This window comes from Humulus lupulus, chromosome 5 (genome assembly GCF_963169125.1).
Source record: "Humulus lupulus chromosome 5, drHumLupu1.1, whole genome shotgun sequence".
In the NCBI taxonomy this organism is placed as follows: Eukaryota; Viridiplantae; Streptophyta; class Magnoliopsida; order Rosales; family Cannabaceae; genus Humulus; species Humulus lupulus.
The window spans coordinates 176718540-176729606 of record NC_084797.1 but is presented as its reverse complement, the minus strand read 5'-3'; positions in this window follow the sequence as shown (position 1 = coordinate 176729606).

Here is an 11067-nt window from a genome sequence, read left to right as displayed (position 1 = left end):
GTGTTTAAGGATTATCTGGATCAATTTGTGATCATTTTCATCGATGATATCCTGGTATATTCTTAGTCTGAGTCAGAGCATGAGCAACATTTGGTGTTGGTTCTACAGAGACTGAGGGAACACAAATTGTTTGCAAAATTCAAGAAATGTGAGTTCTGGTTATCTCAGGTATCCTTTCTTGGGCACATTGTCAGTAAGGAGGGGATTCAAGTAGATCTAGCAAAGATTGAGGCAGTCAGAGATTGGCCAAGGCCAAAGAATGCTTCTGAGGTTAGAAGTTTCCTTGGATTGGCAGGTTATTGTAGGCGTTTCATGGAAGGGTTCTCAAAGATTGCTACTGCATTAACTGAGTTGACACGCAAGAATCAGAAATTTGTGTGGTCAGATAAATGTGAGAACAGCTTCTAGGAACTGAAGTAGAGATTGATTACAGCTCCGATTATGAGTCTCCCGACAGATCAGGAGAAATTTGTGATTTATTGCGATGCTTCTCATTAGGGTTTGGGCTGTGTTCTGATGCAGTCAGAGAAGGTAATTGCTTATGCTTCTCGTCAGTTGAAGGAGTATATAAAGTGATATCCCACTCATGATTTGGAGTTGGCGGCTGTGGTCTTTTCTTTAAAGATATGGAGGCATTATCTTTATGGGGAGAAGTGTGAGATCTATACAGACCACAAGAGGCTGAAATACTTCTTCACTCAGAAAGATTTGAATATGAGACAAAGGCGTTGGCTAGAGCTAGTAAGAGATTATGATTGTGAGATTTTGTATCATCCAGGAAAAGCCAACGTGGTAGCTGATGCTTTAAGCCGGAAGGGTCCAGAACAGATTTATGGTGCGAGGCTGATAGCCAGAGAGTTAGCAAATGACATGACCAGAGCTGGTATAGAGTTGTTGGTGGGCCAGTTGGCTAATATTACGCTACAATCTACACTGTTGGAGAGAATCAAGGAGGGTCAATTGAGTGATCCACAGCTGATCAAGATCAGAGAGGATGTTTTGGCTGGAGGATCCAGATTATTATATGTCTGATTTAGGCTTGTTGAGATACAAGGGGCGGATATGTGTTTCGTTAGACACTACTTTGAGGCGAGAGATCCTGGATGAATCTCATACTACACCTTACTCTTTGCATCCAAGCACCACGAAGATGTATCAGGATGTGAGATCGTTATATTGGTGACCAAGGATGAAGAGGGATGTAGTGGAGTATGTGGCTAAGTGTTTGACATGTCAGCAGGTCAAGGCTGAGCATCAGAGGCCAGCAGGGTTATTGCAGCCTCTGGATATCCCAGAGTGGAAATGGGAGGACATCATGATGGATTTCGTGGTGGGGTTACCCAAGACTGTTGGTCAGCATGACTCTATTTGGGTGATAGTGGATCGCTACACCAAGTCAGCTCACTTTTTGCCAGTGAGGACTACATATATAGTTGATCAGTATGCAGATCTCTATGTGAGGGAGATCGTGTGCCTCCATGGAGCACTTAGGTCGATTGTGTCAGATCGGGACCCCACTTTTACTTCCAAGTTCTGGGAGAGTTTACAGAAGGCCATGGGAACACAGTTGAAGTTCAGTACTGCTTATCATCCTTATATAGATGGGCAATCTGAGAGGACAATCCAGATATTGGAAGACATGTTGCGGGAATGTGTGCTGGACTTTGGTGGATCTTGGAATAAGTATCTACCTTTGATAGATTTTTCCTACAAAAACAGTTATCAGTTTACCATTGGAGTTGCACCTTATGAGATGATATATGGTAGGAAGTGCAGATCTCCCATTCATTGGGATGAAACAGGTGAAAATAGATACTTGGGTCCTGAGGCAGTTCAGAGGACCAGTGAGGCCATTGAGAAGATTAGAGCTCGGATGCTCGCTTCTCAGAGTAGACAGAAGATCTATGCAGATCCCAAGTGTAGGAACGTGGAGTTCCAAGTGGGAGACTATGTCTTCCTTAGAGTCTCGCCATGGAAAGGGGTGAGAAGCTTTGTGAAGAAGGGTAAGCTGAGCCCTAGGTTTGTAGGTCCATTTGATATCCTGGAGAGGATTGGCCAGGTGGCTTACAAATTAGCCTTGGCTCCGGCGTTGTCAGCCGTGCATAATGTGTTTCATGTTTCAGCTCTTCGGAAATACGTATCTGATGTGAATCATTTTTAAGTTATGAATATCTGGAGCTTGAGGCAGATCTCTCCTTTGAGGAGCATCCAGTCCAGATACTACATAGAAAAGACAAGGTCCTCAGGAATAAGACGATACCTTTTGTTAAGGTATTGTGGAGGAACATCAAGCTCGAGGAAGCAACCTGGGAGCTGGAGTCAGATATGCAGAGTCAGTATCCCGAGCTGTTCAGGTAAATTTTGAGGACGAAATTTATGAAAGGAAGGGATAGTTTTAATGCCTCAAAATCCCTAATGCAGTTTAATGACTGGATTAGTAGGCCGGGAGGGCCATAATTGTTTAATTATGCCATTAAATGATTATATGCATGTTTATGTGAACTATATTATAATATGATGTTAAATGCATGCATGTGGGTCCACATTTGATTGTTAGGGTATTTTGGTAATTTGGCCCGTTGAGGGCATATATGTGTATTTTGGTTCATATTGTGAGTTATGGATGAGATCCCATTATTATGGAGATATATTCAAGCTATTCGGCATGAGACGGTCTTATGTGGTAAATTAGCGGTTTTGTCATAACAGGGTCAATTATTGGGATATTGGATAATGAGAGTGATTATTTGATGATAAATTGAGAGTTATTGAGATCAGGAGGAAATTCTGGGAGTTTTCACTATTTTTTCCCCAAGGATGTTTTTGGGACCCCGAGCATTAGGTTATATTTGAGGTTACTTAAGCCTAAAGTAATCTAACAGATAGAACCGTACGTTAAAAACACTTTCTCTCTCTCTCGTTAACCTTTGTGACGTTCGTGGCAATTTCAAAGAAATCTTGAGTTCTAGGAGTCGGAATCAAGCGAGGATCGAGGCATAGCGATCCTAGGAAATATTAGAAGCTTCTTGACCGAAGGATTTAACGAGAAACAACCCAATCAAAGGTAATCTAAGCTTTAAGTTTTGAGTTTTTAGAGTTTCTAAGCTCTGAATTGGATTTTGTGAATCGATGAGTTTTTTATTTGTTTGAGCCTAGGGATTTGATGATTTTGGATCATTTGGAAGTTTGGGAACTTTTATTTTTGGATTTGAAGATGTTTAGGTATGTTTTTGGAAGGTTTAAAGTGGAGAAAATTTGAGTTATGGCAGGTTTCCCAGGTGGGGCCGCGGCCCATGCTCGAAGAAGAAGGAGATGGGTTTTGTGTATGCTGGGGGCTGCGGCACTGGGTATAGGGTGTCGCGGTGCTTGCTCCTGGTATGGCTGGGGGTCACAGCTCAAGGTTCTAGGGTCGCGGCTCATGAAGGGTTTTGAGGCCAACTTGGTGTTTTGATCATGGGAACTTAGTTTTAGGCCTCGGGATCGTTCCTACTACCCGGATTAGTGGAATTTGATGTCCCGAAGGCTATATCTTGGTTCGGGAACCTTTTTTATTCATTTTATTGATGGTTTCCCATATTTGGTTATGACTAGGTGACCGCTAAGGGACTAAAGGTCAGATCGTTCTCAAGGGTCATTCTTTTATTCATTCTCGCTCGAATCAGAGGTAAGAAAACAGCACCCTATATGTGACATGCAGGGTTATTGTAGAGGCATGTTGGTTGTTAAATGTGGACATTGATTGCATATTAAATGCTTAGCAAAGCTTTCTTGCTTGTGTATGGCACTGACTAGTCAGGGTCAGCATTGGTCGCGTATTACTGACCTAAGAGTCAGAAACGGTATAAGCGTCATGAACGTAGTGCCGATAAAAGATTAGAACTAATTGATATCAGCGTTGAATGACTCTAGGAGCATTAATGCTGGATCGACCCTAAGGTCGATGAAAACTATAAGCGCTTGACTGGTCTAAGACTAGATACTTAGAGTGAGGGCCAAAGGCCTAGGTGACAGCTTGTCACATGGCTAGGGAGCGAAATCCCAGGGTTGTGACTCAATGGCACGAGGTAGGTTATGTTGGTGACTAGTTCATCAAGCACATATCCTGCTTAAGCTAGTGAAAGGATCATTTATTCGTAAATCCCCAGTGACCCTATCGTCACATGGCTAATGGGAATAGAACCCATCTTAGTGACTTTTGCGACTGTCACTCCTCTGTTTTGGATTGAAAGTCCTGAATGATTATTATGGTCATTATTGATATTATATTCATGTTGTATTGAATTTTCTTGTTGGGCTTTGGCTCATGGGTGCCATGTGGTGCAGGTAATGGGAAAGAAAAGCTCACCCAGCCTTGAGTGGAGAGCTTAGGAGGTGATGTGTACATATGCGGCCGCTTGACCACCACGGCCAAGGAGTTCTCAGAGGAACTAGGGGGTTTACCCTATTTTTGTCGCTTAGGTCGGCGGGTTGCGAATTTAAACTGTAATGATCATTTTGAGTTGTAAATAACTTGTAAATGTTTTGATGGGCCCACGAACAGTTTTATCTTTTAAATAAAATATATCCTTTCTTTTTTACTGGTTTTTCCACCTTAACTTGTTAATAACACCTAGAAGCACGTTTTTAACCAAAGAACTCGGGTAGCGAGTTAAATTCACGCTTCATCATTCACTGTAACGGTCTTGGGGTAACCAGGGTGTTACATTTACAATGTACGCTGAAGGACCAAGCAGTCTGCATGGAGGAAAGCATCCAGCCTCGAGTACCTCAACCTGCACCATTTTATTCTCTCAAGTTAAAAGAGCTACTAAGCATGGGAGAGTAAGAAATAATACACTTAGCAAATGAGGAGACACTCAAGAAGGAAAAAATGAGACAAGCAGATAATCTTGCCCGGATAGAAGAATGAGTCCAAGCGAATTCCCAATTATACAACATTTATTGTAACGCCCTGGATAACCAAGACCGTTACATTATGTGTTTATAATTGTGCAAGACATGTTAATCAAGTCGTTTAGTTGAAAATGTTACCCTAAAGTCATAATCAAGCTAGGGTTAAAAATTTTTGGTCATGAACGGATAATTTTTCATTTAAATAAACGTTTAGTGCATGGGATCCAAAAAAAATAGGGTTTAAAGGACAAATTTACAGCTTTCAAAAGTTATATACAAGCAGAGCCCACTCTAATGGCAAAATACACATTTTTTTGGTTTTCCTGTCCCTGTACTATCCCTCGGACGTGGCGGACGAGCTGCTGACTATGAACATCCTACCCCTAAAGCTCTCCAACTCAGGATTGGTCCACTTTACCCTTGCCTTTACCTGCACCACATAGCACCCGTGAGCCAAGGCCTATAAGGAAAACCATATAGTATAGCATAAACAATACAAACAATCAACTGATCCATCAGGCAGTTAACCAGGTATTCAGCATATTATATCAAACATATAATTAGTGATGGAAATCAACGAATCACAAGCCATTTACCTCAGTATTCGACAAGCCATAAACATCCGATTAACAATAATAAACATATCATACTCATCATACAATACTCAGGGTACCCTCTAATTAACCCACTGACTCCGGCTCGCTTAGGCTGAGCTCAGTGATTATTTAGCTTACCTCAGCTCTCAGTGGCCGAGCCGCGTCCTGTGCGCAAATATCAGCCCTGGCACTCTTAGGCCGTTTATTTCATGCTCACATGGGATATCATAATCATACAATATTTGCATTCAAATATAGGGAACCTTAGTCCCAACATAGCCACACAAACGGGTGCAGTTTTCTTACCTTTAATTCCGAATGGAGCAAGTGAAATGGTTCTGAGCACGATCCTTAACCCCGAGCCTTGGCAATAAACCTAGTCACAAGGGCCAATGGGTATCTATCAACTTCCAATCAAAATAGAATATCTAAGAGACAGAAACTAGCTTCCGGGACGTCACTTTCTACTAAACCGGGTAATTGAAATTGTCCCGAGCGCCTAGGCTCGAACCCCCGAGCTCTATCAATTCTTGAAAAAATTCTAAGGCTAAACTCCCCAGGCGGGTCGCGACTTGGCTTAGTGGGTCGCGACTTGCCCCCAAGTCAAAGAGCAAGCACCCAGCCAAAAAGGGAGGCGAGCCGCGACTTGGTCTAGTGAGACGCGACGTGCCCCCAAGTCAGAGAGCAACCCAGGCCAGAAGGGCCACACGCATCGCGGCGCCCCCCAGCTGGGTCGCGACGCGCCCCCCTCGAACCCGAAAAATCTGGGTTTTCTCCTTCTTCTCCCAACCAAGAACACCAAGGTTCTACCCAGAATTTTCCTCAACACTTCCCCTCAATTCAACATCAAAACAACTATGAATTTAAGACCATAACACCATTTTTTATTCCCCAAAACCTCAGCAACAAAACTAAAGTCACTAACCAAATTCATCAGCTATTAATATCCCAAAAGAACTTAGTCTAATTTCCATCATCCAATCAAGTTCAAGAGTCCAGAATTTACCTAGACAACCCAGAAAAAATTCAGAATTGAGAGTTAGAGTTCTTACCTTAATTATAACTGAACCTTCTCTGATTTCCAGCTCAAATCCCAGCTTGAATCCCCAAGCTCCTAAGCTGAATTCTGACTTCCAAGCCTCAACTTCGCCTTTCCTTCAATTTCCCCCTTCAAGTAGCACTAGCTCAAGGCCTAACTTATGCCCATTTATGACCTTAGTCCTCAAGTTCTCACTTCCTTCAACAATTCAAGCCTTGCTTGTGCAGCCTTTAGGTCCTTAGCTTCAAGATTCAACAAGGGAAGAGTAAGAGAGGTGAGGGAAAAAGAAATTGAGATGTTTCTACCCCCTTCTATTTTGTTTCTAATTAAATCATAATATATCCCCTCTTTGGTAAAGACCAATTTGCCTCTCCACATACTAATTAATCCATTAATCAACCTAAGGGTATAATGGCCATTGCTCCCAATTCCCGCTAATTTCTCAAGTGTTCCTAATATCTACCAATTAATCCCGTCATCCAATTACTTCCAATTATTTATCCAATGTCTAATAATCCCCAATATATTTTCTAAATTCCCAAAAATACCCCCAGGCTCCCCCAAGCCGGGTATAAATCCCCACCATGACTATTTCGCCAATTCGCTCACTTGGACCGTCTCAAGCCATATACTGTAAATATATCAACATAATAATGTGGTCTCAACAATTAATCACATTTATGCTATCAACGGGCCAAAATTACAAATATGCCCTTATAAGCTAAACAGGGCCCACATGCATATTTAGTACTCATAAACATGCATTTCACAAATTCATATAATCATACATGCCACAAAATCATGCATTTAATCATTAAATCACACATAAACCAATTATGCCCTCTTGGCACGCTAATCAAGGCCCTTAAGCCTTAATAGTGATTTTGGATCGTTACATTCATTCTCCCCAAAACAATGATGAAAGTGGTTAGCAAAGTGTCTACGATAACAAGGAGATACACCATTTTGATAATCAATCACATGCTACTTGCAAGGGGCAAAGCTATAGAATAATGTTTATGCATCAGGAAGAGCACCTGGAAAGTCGATAATCTATCGTTAGGGTGGTCAAGCTTGAAGAAATGGTGGGCAAGACCTCCACAAACACTTAAATGACAATAGGAGGCAGTGTGACCAGGGAGATGAAATGAATTCTCAACTAAGGAGGAGGGAGGACGTGGTTGAGAGGAACCAGCTCAAGGAGAATTTTCTTGAATGGAAAAAGAGCTGAAAGAGTTGGAGGCAAAGAAACAAGTGAAAAATCTAGACTCGAACAATGAGTAGGGAGATCCCTTCGTTAAGTATATCTAGGATGCTTTTGTGTAGACCAAGTTCAAAATGTCAGTACACAATAAGTACGATGAGACAACTAATCCAATTGACCGCCTCAACAACTTTAACATAATGATGAGTCTGTGTAACATGACCACGGATGCTTATTGCATGTACTTCCATGTGAATTTAAGTTGCATCCAAATAGTGGTACCCCAAGTATCGACCATGCTCAATTTGTTCTTGGTCTTAGATGTACTTAGATTTCAAGGAACAATTTTATGCTACTTACACATATTCGAGGGATGGAAATAGCCTGGCTAACCTAAAGCAAAGACTAGAGGAGTCATTAAAGTAGTTGGTGAATCAGTTTAATAAGGAAGCAACCAAAGCCAAAAGGGTGAGTAGCAATGGGAAGCTAATGGCAGTGCTCACAAGATTGTGACCAAAGACCCAACTATGGGATAATCTTCCAAGAATTTGCTACACCCAATTTTTGAGATTATTTCTCACATATCGCTGACATAAGCCAACTTGAATTACAAGTCGATAAATCTTGTGTATAGATTATGCAATGTCCAAAAATTCCTAATAAGATTTAGGGCTTGGATTAGCATGCCTGTAGGGCACATGGAGTAAATATAAGAATTATATTAATATGTAATTGAGTACGCATGATTATGTGTATTGAATGTGTTTAAATACCCACTTTTGTTATAAAAAAAAAAGGGGGGGCATTTTTGTAATTTTGACCCTTTGAGGGTATATTTGTATTTTATGTGCTATATGCCTGAGACTACATGATTATGTGGATATATTTGTGACATTCAGCAGGAGTGGATCCTTGTGAGCAATTTTAGCATAAAGTCGCAACGGGGATAAATACTCAGCTCGGTGTGAGCCAAGGGGGTATTGTGGTAATTTGGTATATTTTGAGGAATTATTGGTTAATGAAATTAATTTGGAGGAATATTTGGGTTTAGTGGATTAAATTGGAGATTAGTGGGGGATTTAGACAAAATGATCAAAATGCCCTTGGCTTAGCCTTGAGGGTAAGCCAAGGCTAGGGGCAAAATGGTCATTTGATCATTGGTATAGTGAAGCTGGGAACCAAGTATGGGCTCATTCAAGTACATTGCTTTCCTCTCTCTCTCTCTCTCTCTCTCTCTTGGTTTCCCTCTTTGAGAGGTTTTGAATGCCTGGACCAAATAGCCAAACCAAGTGGATCTTTGGAGATTTCTTAAGGAGTGGTTGCATTCAAGAGGATTAGGAGTAGCTAAGGTCATTCCCAACCTACGGAAATTCAAAAATTTAGAGAGGTAAGTTTTGGTTTTGTTGTTCTTTAACTTGTTTTTGGTGGATTATTGATTTTGATCCTAGGTGTGCCAATTGTTTGTTTTAAGTTATTATTGGGAGTGATTTTACTGTTATAATATGATATGTTAGTCTCCTAGTGGGTTTGGGGTCATGTCTGGATCATTTTGTTCGATTTCATTGTTGGGTAATCGCAGTTATGGGCTTTTTGCGGTGGCTCTGCGATTCTTGGGAAGAGCTTCGCGGCCTGCTTACGTTTCCTTGAGGGCAGGGTTTGCCTCTGACCGTTGGGGTGTCGTGGCCCTTGCAGAGGGAACCACGACGCTAATGTAAGACTTTTGGCTAGTGAAAGATCTATGTTTGTTGAAGCGCCGCGTCCCTTTTTGGGGGCGCCATGGCTCAAAATGCAATAATTTTAGAAGGGGGCTTCTCGGTTTGTTTTGAGCCACGATGCTAATGCAGTTTTAAGGTGCATTTTTTTAGAGAATTGGGAACTCACTTGGGGGATCAGAGGAAAATTCCATAACCCGGTTGAATAGACTGGGAGGTCCCGAGAGCTAGGGTTTTATTCTAAAACCCATGATTGAGACTTAGTCCCTAATAAGCTTGTCATTTATGTTGTGACTAGGAGTTTCGCGTGTTGGGAATTATGCCCTTAAAGAAATTGTAGTTGACAATGATTTTTATGAAATAAATGAATGAATTGAATTATTGTATACATGTAGCTTATGTACTATATTACTATTAATAATATTAAGTAAATATCATAAAATTCCAAAGTTCATCTATGTGGTCTCAATCTTATATTGGTATGAGAGGATCGAGATTGAGATAGTGGACTTAAATCGTTCGTAGTAAAATAAAGCTATAGAATCTTTAGATTAATTACTGCTAGTACAGTCCACTAGTATTATGAATACATGTGACCTAGATCCGGGTTACTAGTGTAGTAGGACACTTTAGTGGCAGTACTTTGCATACTGAGAGTATGTAGAATTGGACCAGATGTGATTTAATAATACTTGTTTGAATATCGTTTCGTAGTATTATAAAACATATCAACTAATGATCATATACAAATTGATCTTAATCCTGAAGTTACTATGAACTCCTATATATGTCATTTGATCCTTTGATTCATGTGTTACAGTTTGTCAAAATGATCAGGCTAAGAACTATTGTTTTGGGGACTCAATGATGTATATGGCTAGGGACATCGCTTAATAGGTATGGAATCTATACATTCTTATGGATTGAATGATGGTTTCCTATTGGGTTGGCTTTTGGAAATGAAAAATTTATTGACGTCAAATTCATAATCAGATTATGAATTAACCTTAACTAGTAAAGTCAATGGTACACTATGAATCAAGATATAATTAAAACGGCAAAACGGTAATTTTATTCCCACTTAATTATGAATCATCAATAGAGGATTAATTTGTATGTAATTATTATATCAATGGACGCTTTATGGTTACAATAAAGTAGTCAGTAAATATATGTCTTTAATTCTCAAGAGTGCAGTCTCATTTTTATAGTGGAGTAATCATGAGATTAATAAATATGATTGTTGAAATCAAAGAGTTTTGGTTAATAATATTTTATTTATTGGAGCTTGGAATTATTGGTCCATAGGTCCCCATGGCGGCTCTATCAACATTATTCAAGGTAAGAGTTGATACAAGGGTCAAACAGTGAATGGGTTATTTGAGAGAATATTCATTCTTCAAGATAAATATGCAATTATGCGATAATTGAAGTTGCACAATTTATAATTGCATTAATACAATTTTCGAAACTGTGTAGAAATAAAAGAAGTTGATTTTAATCAATTATTTTATTTAACTGTGAAAGGATAAATATGGACAGTCAAAATAAGTTTTGATTATTATATTTATTTAATTAATAATAAGATGATAATAGAAATTCAAATTTTGAATTTTGAATTTT